The 20,755-nt window shown below is 47.1% G+C and overlaps 2 long non-coding RNA genes across 2 annotated transcripts; both read left to right on the forward strand.

Annotated features, from left to right (window-relative positions):
* Positions 1-15,680: 15,680 nt before the first annotated feature.
* Positions 15,681-18,777, forward strand: LOC137839766 (uncharacterized). Its single transcript, XR_011085964.1, has 3 exons — positions 15,681-15,758; positions 18,450-18,479; positions 18,670-18,777. It is a non-coding gene; the product is annotated as an uncharacterized lncRNA (long non-coding RNA).
* Positions 18,778-18,929: 152 nt separating this feature from the next.
* Positions 18,930-20,734, forward strand: LOC137839792 (uncharacterized). The gene is made up of 3 exons (XR_011086030.1): positions 18,930-19,026; positions 19,499-19,675; positions 19,847-20,734. It is a non-coding gene; the product is annotated as an uncharacterized lncRNA (long non-coding RNA).
* Positions 20,735-20,755: the final 21 nt, after the last annotated feature.

Genomic DNA, 20,755 nt, shown 5'->3' on the forward strand with positions numbered 1-20,755 from the left:
CGCAGACTTTCAAGCAGGAAGGTGACACGCCGTCTGGGCCCGGTGCCTTCCTGATCTTTTGTCTCCGGAACATCTGGCGCACTTCCTCCTCGCGAATCTGGAGTGCGGGCGCGGCCTCTGCAAGAGAGAGAGTCGGTGACCACGGTGATGGAGGTGCGGACAGAGCAGTTGTGGGGGGAGGTGAGTATGTGGATTGTGTGGATTGTGCTGCAGGAGGTCCCGTTGTGTGGGAGGACCGATCAAACCTGCAGTAGAACCTGTTTAGCTGGTCAGCGAGCCTTGGGCTCTCCACAGGATGGGGGGTTCGTTTCTTGAAGCCCGTGATGCTCTGCAGGCCTTTCCACACTGTTGAGGGATCAGGATTGGCAGAGAGGTGTCTCTCCAGGCTCTCCCCGTAACACCTCCTGGCTTTCCTGACCTCTCGGTTCAGTGTGTTTCTGGTCTGCTTGAACAGGTCCCGGTCGCCGCTCCTGTAGGCCTCCTCCTTGACTTTGCGCAGCCTCCTAAGGTTCGGTGTAAACCAAGGTTTGTCGTTGTTGTACGTGCAGAAGGTCTTAGTCTGCACACACAGATCCTCACAAAAACTGATGTATGATGTGACAGTGTCAGTGAGTTCATGCAAGTCTGAATTTGCAGCATCAAAAACACTCCAATCGGTGCAGTCAAAGCAGGCTTGGAGGTCCTGCCTTGACTCCACTGTCCACTTCCTGACAGTCCTCACCACAGGCTTAGAAGTTTTTAGTTTCTGTCTGTAGGCAGGGACCAGATGAACTAGACAGTGGTCCGAGAGTCCTAAAGCTGCACGAGCCACAGAGTGGTATGCATCCTTAATTACGGTGTAGCAGTGGTCCAGTGTCTGTGCCCCTCTGGTGGGACACGTTATGTGCTGTCTGTATCTGGGGAGTTCGTGTGTGAGGTTCGCCCTGTTAAGATCACCCAGAACAATGATTAGTGAATTTGGTAGAAGTTTCTCCATATCTGTCACCTGGTCAGCCAGCATCTGCGTGGCTTCACTCGCACGTGCGTGTGGTGGGATGTAAACAGCCGCCATGACGATCGAGGAGAACTCCCGTGGTGAATAGAACGGCCGGCAGTTTATGAAAAGTGTTTCTAGGAGAGGGCTGCAAAACTCTTTCAACACCATGACATCGGTACACCAACGTTCATTAATGTAGAAACAGAGACCACCTCCCTTTGATTTTCCGGAGAGCTCCGCGCTGCGATCTGCACGCGTTAGCCGAAACCCAGCTAACTCCATGGCGTGGTGGGGGGTTCGTTCGCTAAGCCACGTCTCAACAAAACACAGCGCGGCGGATCTGCTGAAGTCCGTGTTCCTTGAAGTGAGGAGCAGCAGTTCGTCCATCTTGTTCGCCAGGGAGCGGACATTCGCCAGATGAATTGACGGTAGGGCAGAACGGAACCCTCTTTGCCTCAGCTTTACGAGGGCTCCCGCTCGTTTTCCGCGTCGCCGCCGTCGCGCTAGCTTGTATAGCACCGCCGCTCCGGCTAAAATCTCCGACAAACAATCTGAATCAGAGAGAACAGGAGAGAAAATACCAGAAGAAGACTGACCGATGTTTAACAGTGCTTCTCTAGTAAAAGTGATCCGGGATGGACAGCAGAAGACACAGAAAACACACAAAATAAGACAAAGAAACAGAGAGCGACTCACCGTGGCAGCCATCCGCGGCGCCATCAGAAGTTGCAAGCTGAAAACAAAAATATTTGTCTTGTTAGTCGCCGTGTTACTAACCGCTGTGTCTTGTTTGCCAGCATTGCCGCTTTCCTACTTCCTGTTGCAAGCCACGCCCACGGATTATAATTTTGCCGTGAGTTCCGCCTATTGACGTCATGTCCGCGTCGCATGACTGCGACGTAATATTATCTAAAACTGTTTGTGCGGCATGGTGTTGTTCTGTGCGGTATTGTGTTATTCTGTGCGGCGTCGTGTTGTTCTGTGCGGCGTAGTGTTGTTCAGTGCGGCGTCGTGTTGTTCAGTGCGGCATGTTGTTGTTCAGTGCGGCATGTTGTTGTTCAGTGCGGCATGGTGTTGTTCACTGCGGCATGGTGTTGTTAAGTGCGGCATGGTGTTGTTCAGTGCGGCATGGTGTTGTTCAGTGCGGCATGGTGTTGTTCAGTGCGGGATGGTGTTGTTCAGTGCGGCATGGTGTTGTTCAGTGCGGCATGGTGTTGTTCAGTGCGGCATGGTGTTGTTCAGTGCGGCATGGTGTTGTTCAGTGCGGCATGGTGTTGTTCAGTGCGGCATAATATTGTTCAGTGCGGCGTAATGTTGTTCAGTGGGGCATGGTGTTGTTCAGTGCGGCATGGTGTTGTTCAGTGCGGCATGGTGTTGTTCAGTGCGACATGATGTTGTTCAGTGCGGCATAATGTTGTTCAGTGCGGCATAATGTTGTTCAGTGCGGCATAATGTTGTTCAGTGCGGCATAATGTTGTTCAGTGCGGCATGGTGTTGTTCAGTGCGGGATGGTGTTGTTCAGTGCGGCATGGTGTTGTTCAGTGCGGCATGGTGTTGTTCAGTGCGGCATGGTGTTGTTCAGTGCGGCATGGTGTTGTTCAGTGCGGCATGGTGTTGTTCAGTGCGGGATGGTGTTGTTCAGTGCGGCATGGTGTTCAGTGCGGCATAATGTTGTTCAGTGCGGCATAATGTTGTTCAGTGCGGCATAATGTGGTTCAGTGCGGCATAATGTTGTTCAGTGCGGCATAATGTTGTTCAGTGCGGCATAATGTTGTTCAGTGCGGTATAATGTTGTTCAGTGCGGCATAATGTTGTTCAGTGCGGCATGGTGTTGTTCAGTGCGGGATGGTGTTGTTCAGTGCGGCATGGTGTTGTTCAGTGCGGCATGGTGTTGTTCAGTGCGGCATGGTGTTGTTCAGTGCGGCATTGAGTTGTTCAGTGCGGCATTGTGTTGTTCAGTGCGGCATTGTGTTGTTCAGTGCGGCATGGTGTTGTTCAGTGCGGCATGGTGTAGTTCAGTGCGGCATGGTGTAGTTCAGTGCGGCATGGTGTTGTTCAGTGCGGCATGGTGTTGTTCAGTGCGGGATGGTGTTGTTCAGTGCGGGATGGTGTTGTTCAGTGCGGGATGGTGTTGTTCAGTTCGGCATGGTGTTGTTCAGTGCGGCATGGTGTTGTTCAGTGCGGCATGGTGTTGTTCAGTGCGGCATGGTGTTGTTCAGTGCGGCATGGTGTTGTTAAGTGCGGCATGGTGTTGTTCAGTGCGGCATGGTGTTGTTCAGTGCGGCATGGTGTTGTTCAGTGCGGGATGGTGTTGTTCAGTGCGGCATGGTGTTGTTCAGTGCGGCATGGTGTTGTTCAGTGCGGCATGGTGTTGTTCAGTGCGGCATGGTGTTGTTCAGTGCGGCATGGTGTTGTTCAGTGCGGCATAATATTGTTCAGTGTGGCGTAATGTTGTTCAGTGGGGCATGGTGTTGTTCAGTGCGGCATGGTGTTGTTCAGTGCGGCATGGTGTTGTTCAGTGCGACATGATGTTGTTCAGTGCGGCATAATGTTGTTCAGTGCGGCATAATGTTGTTCAGTGCGGCATAATGTTGTTCAGTGCGGCATGGTGTTGTTTAGTGCGGGATGGTGTTGTTCAGTGCGGCATGGTGTTGTTCAGTGCGGCATGGTGTTGTTCAGTGCGGCATGGTGTTGTTCAGTGCGGCATGGTGTTGTTCAGTGCGGCATGGTGTTGTTCAGTGCGGGATGGTGTTCAGTGCGGCATGGTGTTCAGTGCGGCATAATGTTGTTCAGTGCGGCATAATGTTGTTCAGTGCGGCATGGTGTTGTTCAGTGCGGCATAATGTTGTTCAGTGCGGCATAATGTTGTTCAGTGCGGTATATTGTTGTTCAGTGGGGCATAATGTTGTTCAGTGCGGCATGGTGTTGTTCAGTGCGGGATGGTGTTGTTCAGTGCGGCATGGTGTTGTTCAGTGTGGCATGGTGTTGTTCAGTGCGGCATGGTGTTGTTCAGTGCGGCATTGTGTTGTTCAGTGCGGCATTGTGTTGTTCAGTGCGGCATGGTGTTGTTCAGTGCGGCATGGTGTAGTTCAGTGCGGCATGGTGTAGTTCAGTGCGGCATGGTGTTGTTCAGTGCGGCATGGTGTTGTTCAGTGCGAGATGGTGTTGTTCAGTGCGGGATGGTGTTGTTCAGTGCGGGATGGTGTTGTTCAGTGCGGGATGGTGTTGTTCAGTTTGGCATGGTGTTGTTCAGTGCGGCATGGTGTTGTTCAGTGCGGCATGGTGCTGTTCAGTGCGGGATGGTGTTGTTCAGTGCGGGATGGTGTTGTTCAGTGCGGGATGGTGTTGTTCAGTGCGGCATGGTGTTCTTCAGTGCGGCATGGTGTTGTTCGGCATGGTGTTGTTCAGTGCGGCATGGTGTTGTTCAGTGCGGCATGGTGTTGTTCAGTGCGGGATGGTGTTCAGTGCGGGATGGTGTTGTTCAGTGCGGGATGGTGTTGTTCAGTGCGGCATGGTGTTGTTCAGTGCGGCATGGTGTTGTTCAGTGCGGCATAATGTTGTTCAGTGCGGCATAGTGTTGTTCAGTGCGGCATGGTGTTGTTCAGTGCGGCATGGTGTTGTTCAGTGCGGCATGGTGTTGTTCAGTGCGGCATGGTGTTGTTCAGTGCGGCATGGTGTTGTTCAGTGCGGCATGGTGTTGTTCAGTGCGGCATGGTGTTGTTCAGTGCGGGATGGTGTTGTTCAGTGCGGGATGGTGTTGTTCAGTGCGGCATGGTGTTCAGTGCGGCATAATGTTGTTCAGTGCGGCATAATGTTGTTCAGTGCGGCATGGTGTTGTTCAGTGCGGCATAATGTTGTTCAGTGCGGCATAATGTTGTTCAGTGCGGTATAATGTTGTTCAGTGCGGCATAATGTTGTTCAGTGCTGCATGGTGTTGTTCAGTGCGGTATAATGTTGTTCAGTGCGGCATAATGTTGTTCAGTGCTGCATGGTGTTGTTCAGTGCGGCATGGTGTTGTTCGGTGCGGCATGGTGTTGTTCAGTGCGGCATGGTGTTGTTCAGTGCGGTATCGTGTTGTTCAGTGCGGTATCGTGTTGTTCAGTGCGGTATCGTGTTGTTCAGTCCGGTATCGTGTTGTTCAGTGCGGTATCGTGTTGTTCAGTGTGGTATCGTGTTGTTCAGTGCGGTATCGTGTTGTTCAGTGCGGTATCGTTGTGTTGTTCGTATTGTGTTGTGTTGTTCGTAATGTGTTGTGTTGTTTGTATTGTGTTGTTGGTATTGTGTTGTGTTGTTCGTATTTTGTTGTGTTGTTCATATTGTGTTGAGTTGTTCATATTGTGTTGAGTTGTTCGTATTGTGTTGTGTTGTTCGTATTGTGTTGCCTCTAACACTTAGCTTCTAACACTTAGCCTCTAGCACCTAGAAGGTAAATAAATAGGAAGGAAGGACTCACCGGTGACGTCGTCGCCCACGTCCAAGCGTTGTACTTTGTATTTTCATCCTTCTGACAGTGGAAAACATATAGCCAACAAACACCGTGGAACCTAAACGAATGAAAGAAAACTATCCTTTGGCCACAACCAACATTCACAGATACAACACAATGTGACGTGCGGTGTTGAGGTTAAAGGTTGAGTGAAGGGCCCTCGTTTTAAACTACTTTTTTGAAAAGGAGTGGGAACAAGTAAGACGTATTTAATTTATTTATTGGGAAGTAGTAAGACTTATTAAATTTATTTAATCTACTTTTCTTCCCAGGCAAAATTTGATGTGCTGCAATTCCAAATTTCCAAAGTGAATGAAGGAATGAAATCCTTTAAATTATGATTTTGTATAAATACTAGGCATAAACACAAAATCTACGGCACAAAATGGGCAGATTTTACTTGTTTGAAAAGGACTGGTTACAAGACAGACTTTTTTAATTTATTTAATGGGAAGAAGACTTATTTAGTTTAATTGATCTATTTTTGTTCCCTGGCAAAATTCGATTTGCTGCAATTCCAAATTTCCAAAGTGAATGAAGGAATGAAGTCGTTTAAATTATGATTTTGTATAAATACTAGGCATAGACACAAAATCTACGGCACAAAACGGGCAGACTTTACTTGTTTGAAGAGGACTGGTTGCAAGACAGACTTTTCTGATTTATTTAATGGGAAGAAGACTTATTTAGTTTATTTAATCTCTTTTTGTTGCCTGGCAAAATTGGATTTGCTGAAATTGTATTTTGCCAAATCTTGACTTGAGACCTGATAGGAAGTATTAAACGCTCAGTTAAATCGATACAAGTTGGTAATAAGAGCGAGTAATGTTGGTTGAAGCGATGAATGAAGGTTAAAAGCAATTTAAATTATGACTTTGTATAAATACTAGATATTAACAGAACATCTACTGCGCAAAATGGGCAGAGTTTACTTGTTTGAGAAGGAGTGGCTTATTTAAGTCTAAGATTTATTTAATCTGTTTGTTCCCAGGCAAAATTGGATGTGATGCAATTCCAAATTTCACCACATGATGGTGCCAAATTTTGACTTCATAGGACATATTCAACACTTAACTATTATGTTCAAGGTAATCAGATTTGTTTATTATTCTAATGGCCTTTTCAAAACTATTCTGGATTACTACTTTGGATCTATTCTACATTACTTGGCAACAACATACTCTGTAACAGATTAGGCAGTATAATCACATATGTTAACTTGAGAGTGCCCACACTCAATCTACTTATCGTGATGTGTTAAATCAATTACTGTTAGACATTATTATTCTGATAATCTACCAAATCTTTGAATTGAAGAATTTGTGATTTAATTAATAGCTTGTTGTTATGTTCAGGGTAATCAGACTTGTATATAATTCTAATGGCCTTCTTTTGAAAACTATTCTGAATTACAACTTTGGATCTTATATTACTTTGCAACAATATACTCGGTGACAGATTAGGCAGTATAATCACATATGTTAACTTCAGTGCCCACACTGTATTTATTTATGGTTATTTGTTAAATCAAGTACTGTTAGACATGAAATAGGAAGTGTTTAACATAAATGTTATGGCTACTCACCGTTGTAGCTCGCTCCTGGTCAATGATATGAGCCTCTTCTTGCAGTGGAAAACTTGCAGCCAACAAACACCGTGGAACCTAAAGGAATGAAATTAAACATTAACATTTCGCCTGGACCAATATTCACACGTACAACGCAACGCGGCTACACTTCTGCTAGCGCCTCAGCTACACGTTGCTATTACAAACGTAAATATCTTTAAACACAATGAGTGTTACTTACCGTGTACGCTGTAGACGGTCCAGTTGCAAGCAGAAAATAAAGATATTTCTGTTGATATTCGTCGTTGCTCAGTGGCTCACGGCCATCGCGCCAACAGATTTGAATTTTGGTGGAAGTTCAGCCAATTACGTCATATCCGCGGCACATGACTGCGACGTAATACCCGCTTATCTGAAACGGCAGTTAAAAGTAGAGTTACATCAAGTTTTCTTTTTTAATCAACGCAATCATTTACAACCGTTGACCAGAAAGAATCGTCGAAATTCGACGTTCCCCCCAAACGCCACACTCACTCGCTTTTCAGGGCAACAAAAGTACTTCTTTTTAAAAACGATTAGTTGTACTTACCGTGTACGCTCTGGACGGTCCAGTTGCAAGCAGAAAATAAAAATATTTCTCTTGCTAGTCGTATGTTACCATCCGCTGTGTCTTTGTCAACATCGCCATTTTCCTACTTCCTGTTGCGAGCCACGCCCACGGATTTAAATTTTGGCGGAAGTTCCGCCCATTGGCGTAGTTTTCGCGTATAGCAAATCCGATTGGTTGGGAAGGGGGCGCGGTTATGCAGCCGAGGGGTCCTGTGATCGGTGGGATGTAAAGTAGGCGTCGACGTCACGTCCGCGTCACGTGACCACGACGTGGCAGACGTCATATAGCAACCGCTGTTTTGTTTAGTAGACTTACAGTTGTTATGCATTGACATAATGGCGCACACTCCAAATAGATTTAAATAAATTAAATAATTCTTCTGCCCACTCCCTTTTAAACAAGTTAACTTTCCCCGCGGATTTGAATTCCGGCGGAAGTTCTGCCCATCACGTGACGTTTGTCACGTGACCACACGCGGCAGATGTCATATAGCAACCGCTGTTTTGTTTAGTAGATTTACAGTTGTTATGCGTTGACATAATGGCGCACTGGTTAGCATGTCCACCTCTTAAGCATGATGTTGCGGGTTCGACGCCTGATCAATGTTAGCATGGAGTGAGCTGAAGTGCATGGCGCTGAAGATTTGAATCTTTGCAATGCGCTGAGGTCTGACGTATCAGGCAGAATGGTTTGCCATCACGTTCAACAAAAAATAGAAACTTTCCCACTCTGATAAAAACGTCCTGTGTTCATCTACATATTTTCGTTTTGCTGTGCATCTTTTCCCTGCCATTTCGAGAGCCCAATTGACACTAATAGTTTACTGGAATGTGTTTGCCCATCCTACTTTGTGGAATTTCACCACATGCGCTTTTGACGAAAATACTAAATTGAACTCAAGTGAAGCCAACAGGCACAACCCCCCCCCCCCCACACACACACACACACACACACACACACACCTACACACACACACAAATGTTGATATGAACATAAAAGAGCCGCATGCGGTTCGGGAGTTGCGGCTTGGCCAAACCTGTACTATACAACTTTATTTGTGTAAAATTTTCACAACAGCTGTCACACAAACAAAGCGGGAAAAACCGAAGACGTGCGTGTTCCGCCCACGCTGGATTTATTTGCACCTTTGAAAAGACACCGTATTGCCGCAGATGTGGCAAAGAGTACTTTTGGGCATCTGAGACGGAAGGATGTCCAAAGCATCACGTCACCTGCTCTGGTAGGAATGGTGGTGGGACGTTGAGGTCAACCGCTTTGGGGTTGGCTGAATCTTTGGTCGCAGGATGCCACACACTTGAAGACAGAAGCAGAAAAGCAGAGCTAAATGCAAAATGTACTCACCGGTGACTCCAATTTTTTCCCCCCCTGAAGAAATGGATGGACGGGTGGCCCCGGCTGGCCGGTGGGACTCTTGTTATTCTGACCCTTTTTAGACATAAAAATTATATTATATACAAGTCTGATTACCCTGAACATAACAACAAGCTATTAATTAAATCACAAATTCTTCAATTCAAAGATTTGGTAGATTATCAGAATAATAATGTCTAACAGTAATTGATTTAACACATCACGATAAGTAGATTGAGTGTGGGCACTCTCAAGTTAACATATGTGATTATACTGCCTAATCTGTTACAGAGTATGTTGTTGCCAAGTAATGTAGAATAGATCCATCCATCCATCCATCTTCTTCCGCTTATCCGGGGTCGGGTCGCGGGGGCAGCAGCTTTAGGAGGGACTCCCAGACTTCCCTCTCCCCAGCCACTTCATCCAGCTCATCCCGGGGGATCCCAAGGCGTTCCCAGGCCAGCTGAGAGACATAGTCTCTCCAGCGCGTCCTGGGTCGTTCCCGGGGTCTCCTACCGGTGGGACATGCCCGGAACACCTCCCCAGGGAGGCGTCCAGGAGGCATCCTGATAAGATGCCCGAGCCACCTCATCTGGCTCCTCTCAACGTGGAGGAGTAGCGACTCTACTCCGAGTCTCTCCCGGATGACCGAGCTTCTCACCCTATCTCTAAGGGAGAGCCCGGACATCCTGCGGAGAAAACTCATTTCGGCCGCTTGTATCCGAGATCTCGTTCTTTCGGTCACGACCCATAGCTCGTGACCATAGGTGAGGGTAGGAGCGTAAATCGACCGGTAAATTGAGAGCTTTGCCTTTTGGCTCAGCTCTCTCTTCACCACAACGGACCGGTACAGGGTCCGCATTACTGCCGACGCTGCACCGATCCGCCTGTCGATCTCACGCTCCATCCTCCCCTCACTCGTGAACAAGACTCCAAGATACTTGAACTCCTCCACTTGGGGCAGGATCTCATCCCCGATCCGGAGAGGGCATTCCACCCTTTTCCGATCGAGGACCATGGACTCGGATTTGGAGGTGCTGACCCTCATCCCGACCGCTTCACACTCGGCTGCGAACCGTTCCAGCGAGAGCTGGAGATCACGGCCTGAAGAAGCCAACAGCACCACGTCATCTGCAAAAAGCAGAGACGCGATGCTGAGGTCCCCAAACCGGACCCCCTCAACGCCTCGGCTGCGCCTAGAAATTCTGTCCATAAAAATTATGAACAGAATCGGTGACAAAGGGCAGCCTTGGCGGAGTCCAACCCTCACTGGGAACGAATCCGACTTACTGCCGGAAATGCGGACCAGACTCTGGCATCGGTGATACAGGGACCGAACCGCCCTTATCAGTTGGCTCGGCACCCCGTACTCCCGAAGCACCCTCCACAGAACCTCCCGAGGGACACGGTCGAACGCCTTCTCCAAGTCCACAAAACACATGTGGACTGGTTGGGCGAACTCCCATGCACCCTCGAGGATCCTGCCGAGGGTGTAGAGCTGGTCCACTGTTCCACGGCCAGGACGAAAGCCACACTGCTCCTCCTGAATCCGAGGTTCGACCTCCCGACGGACCCTCCTCTCCAGCACCCCTGAATAGACCTTACCAGGGAGGCTGAGGAGTGTGATTCCCCTGTAATTGGAACACACCCTCCGGTCCCCCTTCTTAAAGAGGGGAACCACCACCCCAGTCTGCCAATCCAGAGGCACTGTCCCCGATGTCCACGCAACGTTGTAGAGGCGTGTCAGCCATGACAGCCCCACAACATCCAGAGCCTTTAAGAACTCTGGGCGGATCTCATCCACCCCCGGGGCCTTGCCACCGAGGAGTTTTTTAACTACCTCAGTGACTTCGACCCCAGAGATTGGAGAATCCGCCTCAGAGTCTCCAGGCCCTGCTTCCTCAATGGAAGGCGTGTAGGTGGAATTGAGGAGGTCTTCGAAGTATTCTCCCCACCGACTCACGACGTCCCGAGTCGAGGTCAGCAGCACGCCATCCCCACTGTAAACAGTGTTGACGTTGCACTGCTTCCCCCTCCTGAGACGCCGGATGGTGGACCAGAATTTCCTCGAAGCCGTCCGAAAGTCATTCTCCATGGCCTCACCGAACTCCTCCCACGCCTGGGTTTTTGCCTCAGCAACCGCCGAAGCCGCGTTCCGCTTGGCCATCCGGTACCTGTCAGCTGCCTCCGGAGTCCCGCAGGCCAAAACGGCCCGATAGGACTCCTTCTTCAGCTTGACGGCATCCCTTACCGCCGGTGTCCACCAGCGGGTTCGGGGATTGCCGCCACGACAGGCACCAACGACCTTACGGCCACAGCTCCGGTCGGCCGCCTCAACAATGGAGGCGCGGAACATGGTCCACTCAGACTCAATGTCCCCCGCCTCCCCCGGGACGTGGGAAAAGCTCTGCCGGAGGTGGGAGTTGAAGCTCTTCCTGACAGGAGATTCTGCCAGACGTTCCCAGCAGACCCTCACAGAGCGTTTGGGTCTGCCAGGTCGGACCGGCATCTTCCCCCACCATCGGAGCCAACCCACCACCAGGTGGTGATCAGTTGACAGCTCCGCCCCTCTCTTCACCCGAGTGTCCAAAACATGCGGCCGCAAATCCGATGACACGACTACAAAGTCGATCATCGAACTGCGGCCTAGGGTGTCCTGGTGCCAAGTGCAAACATGGACACCCTTATGTTTGAACATGGTGTTCATTATTGAAAATCCGTGTCGAGCACAGAAGTCCAACAATAGAACACCGCTCGGGTTCAGATCAGGGGGGCCGTTCCTCCCAATCACGCCCTTCCAGGTCTCACTGTCATTGCCCACGTGAGCATTGAAGTCACCCAGTAGAACGATAGAGTCCCCAGAAGGAGCGCTCTCCAGCACTTCCTCCAGGGACCCCAAGAAGGGTGGGTACTCTGAGCTGCTGTTTGGTGCATAGACACAAACAACAGTCAGGACCCGTCCCCCCACCCGAAGGCGGAGGGAGGCTACCCTCTCGTTCACCGGGGTGAACCCCAATGTGCAGGCGCCCAGCCGGGGGGCAATAAGTATACCCACACCTGCTCGACGCCTCTCACCGTGGGCAACTCCAGAGTGGAGGAGAGTCCAGCCCCTCTCGAGAGGGCTTGTACCGGAACCCAAACTGTGTGTGGAGGCTAGTCCGACTATATCTAGTCGGAATCTTTCTGCCTCGCACACCAGCTCGGGCTCCTTTCCAGCCAGAGAGGTGACATTCCATGTCCCAAGAGCCAGCTTCTGCAGCCGGGGATCAGACCGCCAAGGTCCCCGCCTTTGGCTGCCGCCCAGCTCACATTGCACCCGACCCCTTCGGCCCCTCCCACAGGTGGTGAGCCCATGGGAAGAATAGAATAGATCCAAAGTAGTAATCCAGAATAGTTTTGAAAAGGCCATTAGAATAATAAACAAATCTGATTACCTTGAACATAATAGTTAAGTGTTGAATATGTCCTATGAAGTCAAAATTGGGCACCATCATGTGGTGAAATTTGGAATTGCATCACATCCAATTTTGCCTGGGAACAAACAGATTAAATAAATCTTAGTCTTAAATAAGACACTCCTTCTCAAACAAGTAAACTCTGCCCATTTTGCGCAGTAGATGTTCTGTTAATATCTAGTATTTATACAAAGTCATAATTTAAATTGCTTTCAACCTTAATTCATCGCTTCAACCAACATTACTCGCTCTTATTACCAACTTGTATCGATTTAACTAAGCGTTTAATACTTCCTATCAGGTCTCAAGTCAAGATTTGGCAAAATACAATTTCAGCAAATCCAATTTTGCCAGGCAACAAAAAGAGATTAAATAAACTAAATAAATCTTCTTCCCATTAAATAAATCAGAAAAGTCTGTCTTGTAACCAGTCCTCTTCAAACAAGTAAAGTCTGCCCGTTTTGTGCCGTAGATTTTGTGTCTATGCCTAGTATTTATACAAAATCATAATTTAAACGACTTCATTCCTTCATTAACTTTGGAAATTTGGAATTGCAGCAAATCGAATTTTGCCAGGGAACAAAAATAGATCAATTAAACTAAATAAGTCTTCTTCCCATTAAATAAATTAAAAAAGTCTGTCTTGTAACCAGTCCTTTTCAAACAAGTAAAGTCTGCCCATTTTGTGCCATAGATTTTGTGTTTATGCCTAGTATTTATACAAAATCATAATTTAAAGGATTTCATTCCTTCATTCACTTTGGAAATTTGGAATTGCAGCACATCAAATTTTGCCTGGGAAGAAAAGTAGATTAAATAAATTTAATAAGTCTTACTACTTCCCAATAAATAAATTAAATACGTCTTACTTGTTCCCACTCCTTTTCAAAAAAGTAGTTTAAAACAAGGGCCATTTACGCAACCTTTAACCTCAACCCCGCACGTCACATTGTGTTGTATCTGTGAATGTTGGTTGTGGCCAAATGATAGTTTTCTTTCATTCGTTTAGGTTCCAAGAAAACTTGATGTAACTCTACTTTTAACTGCCGTTTCAGATAAGCGGGTATTACGTCGCAGTCATGTGCCGCAGATATGACGTAATTGGCGGAACTTCCACCAAAATTCAAATCTGTTGGCGCGATGGCCGAGAGCCACTTAGCAACGACGAATATCAAAAGAAACATCTTTATTTTCTGCTTGCAACTGGACCGTCTACAGCGTACACGGTAAGTAACACTCATTGTGTTTAAAGAGATTTACGTTTGTAATAGCAACGTGTAGCTGAGGCGCTAGCAGAAGTGTAGCCGCGTTGCGTTGTACGTGTGAATATTCGTCCAGGCGAAATGTTGATGTTTAATTTCATTCCTTTAGGTTCCACGGTGTTTGTTGGCTGCAAGTTTTCCACTGCAAGAAGAGGCTCGTATCATTGACCAGGAGCGAGCTACAATGGTGAGTAGCCATAACATTTATGTTAAACACTTCCTATTTCATGTCTAACAGTACTTGATTTAACAAATAACCATACATAAATACAGTGTGGGCACTGAAGTTAACATATGTGATTATACTGCCTAATCTGTCACCGAGTATATTGTTGCAAAGTAATATAAGATCCAAAGTTGTAATTCAGAATAGCTTTCAAAAGAAGGCCATTAGAATTATATACAAGTCTGATTACCCTGAACATAACAACAAGCTATTAATTAAATCACAAATTCTTCAATTCAAAGATTTGGTAGATTATCAGACAAATAATGTCTAACAGTAATTGATTTAACACATCACGATAAGTAGATTGAGTGTGGGCACTCTCAAGTTAACATATGTGATTATACTGCCTAATCTGTTACAGAGTATGTTGTTGCCAAGTAATGTAGAATAGATCCAAAGTAGTAATCCAGAATAGTTTTGAAAAGGCCATTAGAATAATAAACAAATCTGATTACCTTGAACATAATAACACGCTGAGTGTTGAATATGTCCTATAAAGTCAAAATTTGGCACCATCATGTGGTGAAATTTGGACTGGCATCACATCCAATTTTGCCTGGGAACAAACAGATTAAATAAATCTTAGTCTTAAATAAGCCACTCCTTCTCAAACAAGTAAACTCTGCCCATTTTGCGCAGTAGATGTTCCGTTAATATCTAGTATTTATACAAAGTCATAATTTAAATTGCTTTTAACCTTCATTCATCGCTTCAACCAACATTACTCGCTCTTATTACCAACTTGTATCGATTTAACTGAGCGTTTAATACTTCCTATCAGGTCTCAAGTCAAGATTTGGCAAAATACAATTTCAGCAAATCCAATTTTGCCAGGCAACAAAAAGAGATTAAATAAACTAAATAAGTCTTCTTCCCATTAAATAAATCAGAAAAGTCTGTCTTGTAACCAGTCCTCTTCAAACAAGTAAAGTCTGCCCGTTTTGTGCCGTAGATTTTGTGTCTATGCCTAGTATTTATACAAAATCATAATTTAAACGACTTCATTCCTTCATTCACTTTGGAAATTTGGAATTGCAGCAAATCGAATTTTGCCAGGGAACAAAATAGATCAATTAAACTAAATAAGTCTTCTTCCCATTAAATAAATTAAAAAATTCTGTCTTGTAACCAGTCCTTTTCAAACAAGTAAAGTCTGCCCATTTTGTGCTGTAGATTTTGTGTTTATGCCTAGTATTTATACAAAATCATAATTTAAACGACTTCATTCCTTCATTCACTTTGGAAATTTGGAATTGCAGCAAATCGAATTTTGCCAGGGAACAAAAATAGATCAATTAAACTAAATAGTGTCTTCTTCCCATTAAATAAATTAAAAAAGTCTGTCTTGTAACCAGTCCTTTTCAAACAAGTAAAGTCTGCCCATTTTGTGCCGTAGATTTTGTGTTTATGCCTAGTATTTATACAAAATCATAATTTAAAAGATTTCATTCCTTCATTCACTTTGGAAATTTGGAATTGCAGCACATCAAATTTTGCCTGGGAAGAAAAGTAGATTAAATAAATTTAATAAGTCTTACTACTTCCCAATAAATAAATTAAATACGTCTTACTTGTTCCCACTCCTTTTCAAAAAAGTAGTTTAAAACGAGGGCCCTTCACTCAACCTTTAACCTCAACCCCGCACGTCACATTGTGTTGTATCTGTGAATGTTGGTTGTGGCCAAATGATAGTTTTCTTTCATCCGTTTAGGTTCCACGGTGTTTGTTGGCTATATGTTTTCCACTGCCAGAAGGATGAAAATACAAAGTACAACGCTTGGACGTGGGCGACGACGTCACCGGTGAGTCCTTCCTTCCTATTTATTTACCTTCTAGGTGCTAGAGGCTAAGTGTTAGAAGCTAAGTGTTAGAGGCAAAAAATACGAACAACACAACACAATACGAACAACTCAACACAATATGAACAACTCAACACAATATGAACAACACAACAAAATACGAACAACACAACACAATACCAACAACACAATACGAACAACACAACACATTACGAACAACACAACACAATACGAACAACACAACGATACCGCACTGAACAACACGATACCGCACTGAACAACACGATACCGCACTGAACAACACGATACCGCACTGAACAACACGATACCGCACTGAACAACACGATACCGCACTGAACAACACGATACCGCACTGAACAACACGATACCGCACTGAACAACACGATACCGCACTGAACAACACGATACCGCACTGAACAACACCATGCCGCACTGAACAACACCATGCAGCACCGAACAACTCCATGCCGCACCGAACAACACCATGCCGCACTGAACAACACCATGCCGCACTGAACAACACGATACCGCACTGAACAACACGATACCGCACTGAACAACACGATACCGCACTGAACAACACGATACCGCACTGAACAACACGATACCGCACTGAACAACACCATGCCGCACTGAACAACACCATGCAGCACCGAACAACTCCATGCCGCACCGAACAACACCATGCCGCACTGAACAACACCATCCCGCACTGAACAACACCATGCCGCACTGAACAACACCATGCCGCACTGAACAACACAATGCCACACTGAACAACACCATGCCGCACTGAACAACACCATGCCGAACAACACCATGCCGCACTGAACAACACCATGCCGCACTGAACAACACCATCCCGCACTGAACAACACCATCCCGCACTGAACAACACCATCCCGCACTGAACAACACCATGCCGCACTGAACAACACCATGCCGCACTGAACAACACCATGCCGCACTGAACAACACCATGCCAAACTGAACAACACCATCCCGCACTGAACAACACCATCCCGCACTGAACAACACCATCCCGCACTGAACAACACCATCCCGCACTGAACAACACCATGCCGCACTGAACAACACCATGCCGCACTGAACTACACCATGCCGCACTGAACTACACCATGCCGCACTGAACAACACCATGCCGCACTGAACAACACCATGCCGCACTGAACAACACCATGCCGCACTGAACAACACCATGCCGCACTGAACAACACAATGCCGCACTGAACAACACCATGCCGCACTGAACAACACCATGCCGCACTGAACAACACCATGCCGCACTGAACAACACCATGCCGCACTGAACAACACCATGCCGCACTGAACAACACCATGCCGCACTGAACAACACCATGCCGCACTGAACAACATTATGCCCCACTGAACAACATTATACCGCACTGAACAACATTATGCCGCACTGAACAACATCATGCCGCACTGAACAACACCATGCCGCACTGAACAACATTATGCCGCACTGAACAACATTATGCCGCACTGAACACCATGCCGTACTGAACAACACCATGCCGCACTGAACAACACCATGCCGCACTGAACAACACCATGCCGCACTGAACAACACCATGCCGCACTGAACAACACCATGCCGCACTGAACAACACCATGCCGCACTGAACAACACCATCCCGCACTAAACAACACCATGCCGCACTGAACAACATTATGCCGCACTGAACAACATTATGCCGCACTGAACAACATTATGCCGCACTGAACAACATTATGCCGCACTGAACAACATCATGCCGCACTGAACAACACCATGCCGCACTGAACAACACCATGCCGCACTGAACAACACCATGCCGCACTGAACAACACCATGCCCCACTGAACAACATTACGCCGCACTGAACAATATTATGCCGCACTGAACAACACCATGCCGCACTGAACAACACCATGCCGCACTGAACAACACCATGCCGCACTGAACAACACCATGCCGCACTGAACAACACCATGCCGCACTGAACAACACCATGCCGCACTGAACAACACCATCCCGCACTGATCAACACCATGCCGCACTGAACAACACCATGCCGCACTGAACAACACCATGCCGCACTGAACAACACCATGCCGCACTGAACAACACCATGCCGCACTGAACAACACCATCCCGCACTAAACAACACCATACCGCACTGAACAACACCATGCCGCACTGAACAACACCATGCCGCACTGAACAACACCATGCCGCACTGAACAACACCATGCCGCACTGAACAACACCATGCCGCACTTAACAACACCATGCCGCACTGAACAACACCATGCCGCACTGAACAACAACATGCCGCACTGAACAACAACATGCCGCACTGAACAACACGACGCCGCACTGAACAACACTACGCCGCACAGAACAACACGACGCCGCACAGAATAACACAATACCGCACAGAACAACACCATGCCGCACAAACAGTTTTAGATAATATTACGTCGCAGTCATGCGACGCGGACATGACGTCAATAGGCGGAACTCACGGCAAAATTATAATCCGTGGGCGTGGCTTGCAACAGGAAGTAGGAAAGCGGCAATGCTGGCAAACAAGACACAGCGGTTAGTAACACGACGACTAACAAGACAAATATTTTTGTTTTCAGCTTGCAACTTGACCGTCTAGAGCGTACAAGGTAATTACAACTCATTGTTTTGAAAAATATGTTTTTTTGTAGCCCTGAAAAGCGAGGGAGTGTGGCATTTGGGAGGAACGTCGAACTCGGCGTCTGCTTCCAGCCACAGACGCCAAATTTCGACGATTATTTCGACTGGTCAACGTTTGTAAATTATTGCGTTGATTAAAAACTTTATTTAACGTTTCAGATATGCGGGTATTACACCGCGGAAATGACGTCAATAGGCTGAACTCTCACCAAAATTCAAATCTGTGGGCGCAATGGCCTTGAGCGAGACAACGGATACAAACACGACGATTATCAACAGAAATATCTTTATTTTCTGCTTGCAAGTGGACCGTCTAGAGCGTACACGGTAAGTACAACTCATTGTGTTTAAAAACATTTACGTTTGTGTAGTTTGCGTTGCGTTGTATCTGTGAATGTTGGTTGAGGCTAAATGTTAATGTTTAATTTCCTTCCTTTAGGTTCTACGGTGTTTGTTGGCTGTATGTTTTCCACTGCAAGAAGAGGCTCGTATCATTGACCAGCAGGAGCTACAATGGTGAGTACCCCTTTCGTCGTCCATTTATGTTAAACTATGTTAAACCTATTTCATGTCTAACAGTACCCGATTTAACAAATAACCATAAATAAATACAGTGTGGGCAGTCAAGTTAACATATGTGATTATCCTGCCTAATATGTTTATCACAAATATGTCACTAATCACTAATATGTTTATTTGTTTATCACAACACCTTTGGACCTTCAGCAATCGATTATTTCCCTTCATCTACATAGAGACAGAACGATGGTGTCTTAAACATCTCATTCATTTCACCAAATAACTTCACGCAGGTGGATAACGGCCGTCTCGGTCACGCTATGTTGCGTGATGCAGTTTTGAAGAACCAAATGCATTTATTCAATGAATAAGTCAAGCTAGATCTATGTTTATGATGTTGTACGTTACGGTACCGATTGAAGTTGAGTCCGAAGCCAGTGGAAAACAGCGCTGCGTTTGTGCTCTCCAGGTACAAATGTTGTGATCTCTGACTGACGACCGGGCGAGACTCGAGTAAGAGATGTCCAAACGAGCTCCGGCAGGGCGGGTCAAGGCGGAGCGAACGGACGCCTTTCAGGCCGCCAATGACGAGCTGAGAGCCAAACTGATGGACGTCCAGTTAGAACTTCAGCAGGAGAAGAACAAGGTGAAAACCTCGACAGACACTGCCTTCCTCCCTGCCTGCTTCCCTGCCTGCCTCCCTGCCTGCCTCCCTGCCTGCCTGCCTCCCTGCTTGCCTCCCTCCCGCCCTCCCTCCCTCCCTCCCTCCCAGTTTCCCCGATGTAGATTTGACATGCGTGTGCCATGACTGTGTCAGCCTACGTCAACAAATGCACCGAGGACGTCAGCACCACTAAGAATATCATCACCCGGGGCAACCAACGACCCTGGATGACTGAGGAGGTACGTCAAACGCTACGAGCGCGGAACTCTGCCTTCAAGTCTGGCGACAAGGAGACACTGAGGACAGCGAGAGCCAACTTGAACCGTGCCATCAGGGTAGCGAAGCGAGACCACAGTCGAAAAATTCAGGATCGTTTCCACGACGCCAACAACACCAGGAGTATGTGGCAAGGCATACGGGCGATTACAGACTACAACTCACCCTCCCCCCCCGGTGGGTGAAGTTGATGCTGACTTTCTAAATGGTCTAAATAACTTCTTTGGGAGGTTCGAGGCACTAAACGGCACTCCAGCAGTTAAAACTGTCCCCCATCAGGAAGAGGAGGTACTCTGCCTTGACTCCGCCGATGTGTTGAAGACCCTGATGAGAGTCAACCCCCGTAAGGCCCCTGGCCCCGACAACATTCCTGGGCGTGTGTTCAGGGAATGTGCAAGTCAGCTGGCTGGGGTCATCACAGACATTTTTAACACCTTGCTGGGCCAAGCCACAGTGCCAGCGTGCTTTAAGACTGCCTCCATCATTCCGGTGCCGAAGAAACCTCAAATCACCTCGTTTAATGATTACCGGCCTGTTGCACTGACTCCGGTCATGATGAAGTGCTTCGAAAGGCTGCTTAAAGATCACATCGTTTCCAGACTCCCCCCATTATTTGACCCGTTCCAGTTTGCCGACCGGCAAAACCGCTCCACTCAGGACGCCATCTCCTCCGTTCTTCAACTGAGCCTGGCTCACCTGGAGGAGAAGAACACCCATGTTCGGATGCTGTTCCTGGACTTCAGCTCAGCGTTTAACACCATCATCCCACAGCATCTAGTAGGAAAA

Source organism: Syngnathus scovelli, chromosome 20, assembly GCF_024217435.2.
Source record: "Syngnathus scovelli strain Florida chromosome 20, RoL_Ssco_1.2, whole genome shotgun sequence".
NCBI lineage: Eukaryota > Metazoa > Chordata > Actinopteri > Syngnathiformes > Syngnathidae > Syngnathus > Syngnathus scovelli.